The sequence below is a fragment of the Fundulus heteroclitus genome, unplaced genomic scaffold, assembly GCF_011125445.2.
Source record: "Fundulus heteroclitus isolate FHET01 unplaced genomic scaffold, MU-UCD_Fhet_4.1 scaffold_421, whole genome shotgun sequence".
Taxonomy (NCBI): Eukaryota; Metazoa; Chordata; class Actinopteri; order Cyprinodontiformes; family Fundulidae; genus Fundulus; species Fundulus heteroclitus.
In genome coordinates this window covers 35,243-43,421 of record NW_023396837.1, presented here as the reverse complement: position 1 = coordinate 43,421, position 8,179 = coordinate 35,243, and the positions used below count along the sequence as shown (strand labels likewise).

Genomic DNA, 8,179 nt, shown 5'->3' with positions numbered 1-8,179 from the left:
GAGACATTTTCTCTAGTAAGTTGATTGAATTACAAATTTTTTGGTTATTCTAAAGCTTTTGCTGACTGGTCCATACTAAAATACGTCAATGGTGACATTTCATGTAGCCAGTTTTAGTAAATTAATCACGCTAACCAGCTAGTTGTTGTTAAACTGCAGCAAAATAACTGTATCAGGGTGGCCGCGGGTCCTTAAAAAGTCTTAAAAAGTCGTAAATCAATTTTCCTCAAAATAAGGCCTTGAAAATTTTGCATGGGTCTTAAATATTTGTGTGTCATGTCACCGTGAAAATGCGGGCAATCTGTTCTGCTAGGTCGAATATTTTTTTCCGGTGTAGGTACCGGATCGACTCGGGTCCTGCGCCTTCTGATGACGTCACTATACATGGTTGGTTTAACGTTTGCTCAATTGCGCAAAATATTGTAATTGGTCTGGACAACTTACTAAAGTAATTATAGCGGGGTGTAGGTTTTATTCGAGAGCGGGATTGCGGTTTGTAAACGGACAATTTTACGAAGAAATTCGCCATGGTCCTTGTGCCTCCCGATGACGTCGTCAGAGCGTAGCCTACTGCGCAGCTCATATCGCGCAGCTCTTGATGGCGTAGGCTAAAGCATCTACAGGTAGGCGTAATACATCACCGATAGCCACTCGACTACTTAAACATGGGGAAATGCAAGTTCAATCACAAATGGCTAGAAAACAATGAATATTCTTAGTTACGGTCGGTGCCTGGCAGCGCTTATGAAGCTAGCTGCATTGTATGTCGGAAGAATTTCAAACTTGGGACAATGGGGATCAGAGCAGTTGAATCTCACGTACAGAGTAAAAAACATAAAGACTATGTGAAAGCACGCCAGCAGCCTGCAATTGCTAGTTTCTGCTCCACCGTTTCCACCGCAAGCCACGATGTTAACAGTACAACGCTGAATGTTACAATAGGAAATCCACAGCCTGCAACAAGCGTGCCATCTGACCTCCGAGCAATTTGTGGCTCTACGCCAACACTCCGAGCAGAGGTGATTTGGGTGCTGAGGACCGTGACAAGCCACCATTCATGCAGGTCTAATGACGGGATTGAGGAAGTGTTCAAAGCAATGTTTCCAGATTCGGGGCTTGTACAGTCATTTACCTGTGGAAAAGACAAAACCAGATACGTAGCTAAATTTGGATTGGCGCCATATGTAAAAAAAAGAGTTCATCACCAAAGTCCAAAAATGCGGTGCGTTTGTGCTTATGTTCGACGAGACACTGAACCAGACAACCAAAACCAAGCAACTGGACTTGCATGTGCGTTATTGGTTAAATGACCACGTCCAGTCTAGATTCTATGGATCACAGTTCATGGGCCATGCAACTGCCGAGGACCTACTTCAGCATTTCAAAGTAAGTATGCCATATATTTGTATACCTTTTGTATATTATTATATAGTTTACTGATTTGTAAAGTTATTAACAACTATGGATATGCCACTATACATTAATTAGACAAATTGAAATAAAATGAATTAAAAGAAATTACAAACAGCCAGCTTGAGTTTTAGAAAGGTAGTAGAGTCTGGTGTTTACCTGCCAATATGTTTAAATAATATATAGCCAACACTATGGCTATAGGGGTAGCTGACATTGCTTACTTTGTGAAATAGTATTCATTCTTTTTTATCTTATCCAGTCTGACATTAATCTTAAGTAATGGTGTCAGAAATGAGACATGTTGATTGCTGTATGGCTAATATCTGTAATGTCTTTTTTTAATTTCCAGACGTGTGTGCAGCAGCTTGACCTGAGACATTTGGTTTCTATCTCAATGGATGGACCAAATGTCAATTGGAAGTTTTTTTTCAATGCTCCAAAAGGAGCATACAGAGACATTTGGAAGTGCCCAGCTGATTGTGGTGGGGAGTTGTGGGCTTCACACACTCCACAATGCCTTTAAAAGTGTCTGGCAGCTGGAGAAAGTGCTCAGGGCATTGCATACACTCTTTCATAATACCCCTGCTAGAAGAGAAGATTTCTGCACTTTGACCAAGACATCTGTGTTTCCCCTACCGTTCTGTGGGCATCGCTGGATAGAAAACCTACCTGTCGTCGACAGGGCTATTACCATATGGCCAATGATGGTGATGTATGTGGATGCCGTGACGCAGAAAATACTTCCAAACCCCAGAACATCATCCTATGACACTCTGGCAGAGGCACGGAATGACCCTCTCATAATGGCCAAGTTGCACTTCTTCATGGCTGTCTCTAGGACCTTCACTACCTTTTTGACTAAATATCAAACAGATGAGCCTGTGATGCCATTCATCAGTAAAGATATGACTGTTCTCATGAAGATAATGTATAACATTCCATGGAGAAAGTGTATGAAATTATTATTTTTATTATTATGTATTGTTATTTATGTTGTACTGTATATGTTCTCAGAGCCTATTGAAGAGGTTCATCAAAGCAGAGATCCTTAATGACATCACAGCACTGCAAATGGTCAAACTGGACACAACTGCCAAGGAAGCAAGGGCTCGCCTAAAGGACGTGGACGTTGGATTAGGAGCAGAAGAAGTCCTAAAGGTAAAGGCAAAGGTGTCAAATATCAAACAATGGTTTAGGTACAGGAAATCAAAACTTTATTTTTGCATAAACTTTTAGCCAGTTTCACAGGCCCTCTTCCCCTCTTCCTGCTAGGAACTCCAGACTAGCCCCAAGAGCAGTGTAGGTGAGCTCAGTGTGTTGGCATTTAGAAAGGACTGCATGGACTGTTTGACCAATATTGTCAAGAAAATGCAAGACAAGAGCCCACTAAAGTACACCATTGTGAGGCAAATGGCATGTTTGGACCCAACGAACATGTTCTCAGACCCCGATTTGTGCTCTGAAAGAATGAAAGGAGTTGTTCAGAGGTTTCTGCATGATCACCAGCTGTCAGGAGGCGTCTCTGCTGGTACTTAAGATTTAGAAGTCTGTCAGAATGTACATTGTCACACTTAATGTGATTTTTTTTTTTTTTTTTTTGTGGTTTGTCTGTCTGTCTAAACTTTTTCATTACATTGATTGATTTTTCTTTTAATTATTATTTTGTTTTAATCTGTTTTGCAACAGGTGATGTGATTGTCCAACAATTTGGAAATTTCTTGTCTCTGGAGGCGAAAGATGAATCATTCTCCTCTTTCCAACCCATGCGTACAAGACTGGACGTTTTCTTGCATGGACACCTCCATCAATCCTACCCTGAACTCTGGACTTTCTGCAGGAAACTTCTGCTTCTTTCCCATGGCCAAGCAACAGTTGAGAGGGGCTTTTCTGTAAATAAGGAGGTAGAGGCTGATAACATGAAGGAGGACACAGTGGTTGCTCAGAGGATGATATGTGACTACGTTTCTGTCTGTGGGGGGGTTCTCAAAGTACCTCTGACTAAGGAGCTTTTGGCAGCTGCAGCGTCAGCTAGGTCTCAATATCGGCTACATCTGGACCAGGAAAAGAGAAAGCATGCGAGCAATGCTCAAAGAGAAAAGAGAAAAGGTGCAGAAGACCACATTGAGCAGCTCAAAAAGAAGAAGACAATACTGATTGAGGTAGCAAACAGCCTAGAAAAAGATTCAGACAAACTAGCAGAGCAAGCTGAGGGTAAATCAGGCACATGCATGGCCCAGCTAATCACCAAGTCAAACATACTCAGAAAAAGATACAAAGAAAAACTCACAGAACTCAAAGAGGTTGAGAAAGAGCTGGAAGATAAATCAGCAGAACTCAGGCATATGCCATAATGTCAAATCAGGCATTGTCTCCCTTCTCTTTACCTTCCCGGCTCTCTGTTTCAAGTGTTCATATGTTCATTTGTGCACATGCACATTGTTATAAATGGTACACTCTTTAGGGAAGGCTTTCCCAAGTGCCAAGTTGTCTAATATTATTATTATTTTATCTTTTAATTTTGGTTGATTTAAAAGTTGTCACACAAGTTGTGTTATGTAAATGTCTTTGCACTTTGAAAGCAGCTGAAATTGTAATTTATTTGTTTATTTTTGTTCTGAAGGAACAGTATTTTATATATTTACTTCATTTTATAAGCATTTGTTCATGGGACCTAAATGTTCTGAAAATATTGTAATAAATATAATTTAGGACTGTAATGACATGTTTGTTGTCTTTTCGCATTACACACATTTAGCTGATGTTCGTAAACTCAACCGTCATTTTGATTTGTATTTCCATCGTACGTTTGGTCTTAAATTTAATTTAGAAGTGGTATTAAAAGGTCTTAAAAAGTAGTTTCTATTCTGACCTACGATTTATTAAATGTTTCTAATGTTTCTAAAATATTCGTGATAAGATAAATGTGACAAATAGTAAACATTTGAAAAGAATTGTAAAATATTTTTCTGGAGCTTGATTTATATGTCAAAGCAAAAAATTTTCATAATTACCTATAAACATGTGTATACATTATGTTGAGTTTTTAAGTATTTTATATTTATAATAAAGTGCTTAATTTATTTTTTTAGACTGGTTCCATACGAGAGGTTGCAAGAAACCTTGTAACTTTACTGAATGCACAGCTTCAAGAAGATGGAGCTCAACAGATGACACCAACTGCCCCCCCCCCCCCCCCAACCCAGTCCATCCAACAGTTAACACCACAACAGACCTCACCACGCTCTACAGTACATCAAGAAAACTAAATCAACTAAAACAAGTTTACGAGTGCACATGAAATGAAGATAATCCATATTTGTGTCAGGGTGGCTAAGCACACTTTGCTCAGGAATCTCTCCAGACTTCTCAGCAGAGCCTGTAAGAATTATAGAAAGAAACATTATAGTTGTTCTGCCTTTTGTTAAAAGACAGCAAGAAATTAGTGTTGTGAATAAATTACATAAATAAGATATTAAATATGTTCACAGTTTAAAACTAATCAGAGGAAATTTATGCTGAAAACAGTTAGAAAAGTTTTGGGTTCATATTCAATCAGAGTGAGACATCACAACTTTGTTAGATCTCTATGTGAATTACGTGAGATAGTGAGTGCTCTCACCTTAAAAAAGATCTTTGACGTATTTTGCTCCGGTAAAATCTGCTTTTCAGCGAGGAAGCTAGAGAAACTGCTCATGTTGAAGTTGGATTTGTTATATACACTTCTGCCTTGGAAAATATTATTCTTTTTACAAAAAAGGGTTTAAAAGCAGATTTGTGAATGAAGGTTCTTAAGAGAACGCAACAAAAGGAAGCATTGTGTGGGGAACTTTTTTTCATTTTGTTTGCTAGCTGTCTAGCTGCATGGTCCCGTGTTGTGGGGATGGCACAATAGTTATCCTGAAGTATAATTTTGGAGAAGTAGAAACAAGTATTAATTTCAAAAGGTAATAATTTAATATGTCAGTTCTAAGTTTACGTACATAATAAACCACTGATTGTTTCAAATTACTTACTTCAAAACCGTTTGGGTTATCCATATTTACTGAACTTTGCTCAATCGAGCTATGAATGGCCACAAAACTACTGACGCTCTTACGAGCGGTGTAGTACCACAGGCACACTCAGTAAGTTAAACAAGCGCACCCTTTCTGAGGCTGCCGTTCTATTGGCTGGAAAGGTTGGTAGGCGACGATCCGACTGCAGTCTGAGAGAGAGCAAAAAAAATCCGCAAGCGCGTATCGGTTTGAGTGCGAGGAGAAGGAGTCAAGAGAGAGGAGAAAATATCTGTGAAGAAGCATTAAATCTGAGAGCAGAAACAAAGTTTGAGGGAGAAGAGAATATATTTTGAGTGTGAGCGTATGTTTTGAGTGTGAGCGTTACAAGTTTTGAGTGCAAGAAGATGAAAATCTTTTCTCAAATAGAAATTTTGTGCTCTTGGATTATGGCAGAATAATTCCCCCATAGAATTGCCTTTGAAATAGTGAGCCACCACTTTCTTCCATCTTGTTGGGCTTCCCGCCATCATAAAAAACACACGTGTTGTTGCTCTCCTCTGCGCACAGGCAATCACATCCAAAAAGCTTCCCCGTTCCTGGTAGCCGCCAGTAAAAAAATGTCCCTCACTCCTCAGAATGGCAATCTGGAAACACAGCCCCCTCCAAGATGAGTAATTGCAACAAGGAGCACGGCTTCGTGAGGATATCCTCCGAAGTGTAGGACAGCAATTTTCACTTAAGTCATTTTAATTTGAAGAACATGCTTTTACAGTGTCTTTACACTTTTCTCCGTGGTTGCCACTGGTAACCATGAAACAACATCGACCAGCTGACTCATTTATATAAGAATATAAATCTGAACCTTTTCCTCTAAAATATAACTTAGAGTGACAAACACGGAAGAAAATGTTCAGGATCATGTCAATAAACCGTGTTAGTGTGTCATCATCCATTAGACAGCCAGGACAGTTCTCCATTTTAAGAACGGAGAACAGCTTTTATGTTTTATTTTATTAAAGAATGGTGCCTCAAGGCTCCATTCTTGGCCCCTTCCTCTTCTCTCTTTACCCTGTCCTATTGGGGTCAGTTATAAGAAAACATGGTTTAGCCTTCTTTTTTATGCAGATGACAGACTTTTGACACCAAAAAGGAAAATAGTTACTCTGCAAATTTCTCAAATGCATTGCAGCAATCAGAGATGTGAACAAACTTCTTACACAGAACAATAAAAAGACTGAGTTTATGTTGTTTGGGCACATTGATGTCTCTAACATCAGTGTTGAAATGGGACCTTAAAGTTAGTATCTGACACAGACTGCTACAGACCTAGGTCTAAGACATAGGTCTAAGATATTACCCAGTAAAACAATATTAACTTTGATGCGCAGCTAGAATCTGTGGTCCGGTCCAACTTTTTCAAAACTCTAGTGGCTTGACTGCAGCTCATCCAAAATGTTGCTGCTCTTCTAACTGCTACCAGAAAACGAGAGCACATTTCACCAGTTTTTACCCGGAATTAATTGGATACTGGTTTACGTTCAGATTGATTTAGCAAAATAATTTTATTTGTTTTTAAATGTCTTCATGGCCTTGCTTTCCAGTATGTCAAACCTGCTTGATCTGCAAGCACCCTCTTGTTTGCTCAGGTTGGCAGATCAGTTTTTATTAGTGATTCAAAAAACGAGAGTGTGAAGAAGCAACCACACTTTCTTGTCGTCGCACTAAAACTCTGGACTGAAGCAGCTTTACGTATCAGGCAGGCCGACTCCCTTTCTGTTTTTAAACATTCTCCTAAAACACATTTTTTCTTTTTGGCTTTTATCACAGTTCTTCCGGCTGCGCTTCCGGGCAGCGGCTAGGCTTACAGCTCTGTTACAACTCACGGATATTTTCATAAAAAATGCTGCCAAACTCGCTGGAAACCACTCATCTACCCAGCCGATCAGTGCACGATCGCCAGCGCCTGCTGGAGTTACGGTCATGTAGTGTTTTTGGATTTATAACCACTTCTACGCTCGATTAATTTCCACTGTTATGCTGATGACACTCAGCTATATTTATCCATAAATCCTGATGAATCCAATCAGTTACTTCAACTGCAGTCATGTCTTGATAACATCAAAAGCTGGATGACTTTAAATTTCCTGCATTTGAATTCTGACAAGACAGAAGTTGTAATCTTTGGGCTAGAGTCTTCAAAAAATAAAGTTCTTAATCAATCACTTAATCTGGATGGCATTAACTTGGCCTCTGGTAATAAAGTTAAAAATCTTGGTGTTGTTTTCGACCAAGACATGTCATTTAAATCCCATATTAAACAGGTTTCCAGAGTTTACTTTTTTCACCTCCGGAATATCGCCAAAATTAGAAACATTCTGTCCAGGGGTGATGCTGAAAAACTAGTTCATGCATTTGTTACTTCAAGGCTGGACTATTGTAATTCTTTACTATCAGGAAGTCCACAAAATGCAGTTTGAAGTCTTCAGCTGATCCAAAATGCTGCGGCAAGAGTTCTGATGAAAATCAACAAGAGGGATCATATTTCTCCAATTTTAGCTTCCCTTCATTGGCTTCCTGTTAAATCAAGAATAGCATTTAAAATTCTCCTTCTAACGTATAAAGCCCTTAATAATCAAGCTCCATCATATATCAGAGCTCTGATTACCCCGTATGTTCCTAACAGAGCACTTCGCTCTCAAACTGCAGGTCTGCTGGTGGTTCCTAGAGTCTCTAAAAGTAGAATGGGAGGCAGATCCTTTAGCTATCAGGCT

The 8,179-nt window shown here is 39.4% G+C and overlaps 1 long non-coding RNA gene across 1 annotated transcript; it reads left to right on the top strand.

Moving 5' to 3' along the window:
- The first annotated feature begins 2,487 nt into the window (after positions 1–2,487).
- On the top strand, positions 2,488–3,518 carry LOC118560383. The gene is made up of 2 exons (XR_004929298.1): positions 2,488–2,571; positions 3,100–3,518. It is a non-coding gene; the product is annotated as an uncharacterized LOC118560383 (long non-coding RNA).
- The last annotated feature ends 4,661 nt before the right edge of the window (positions 3,519–8,179 follow it).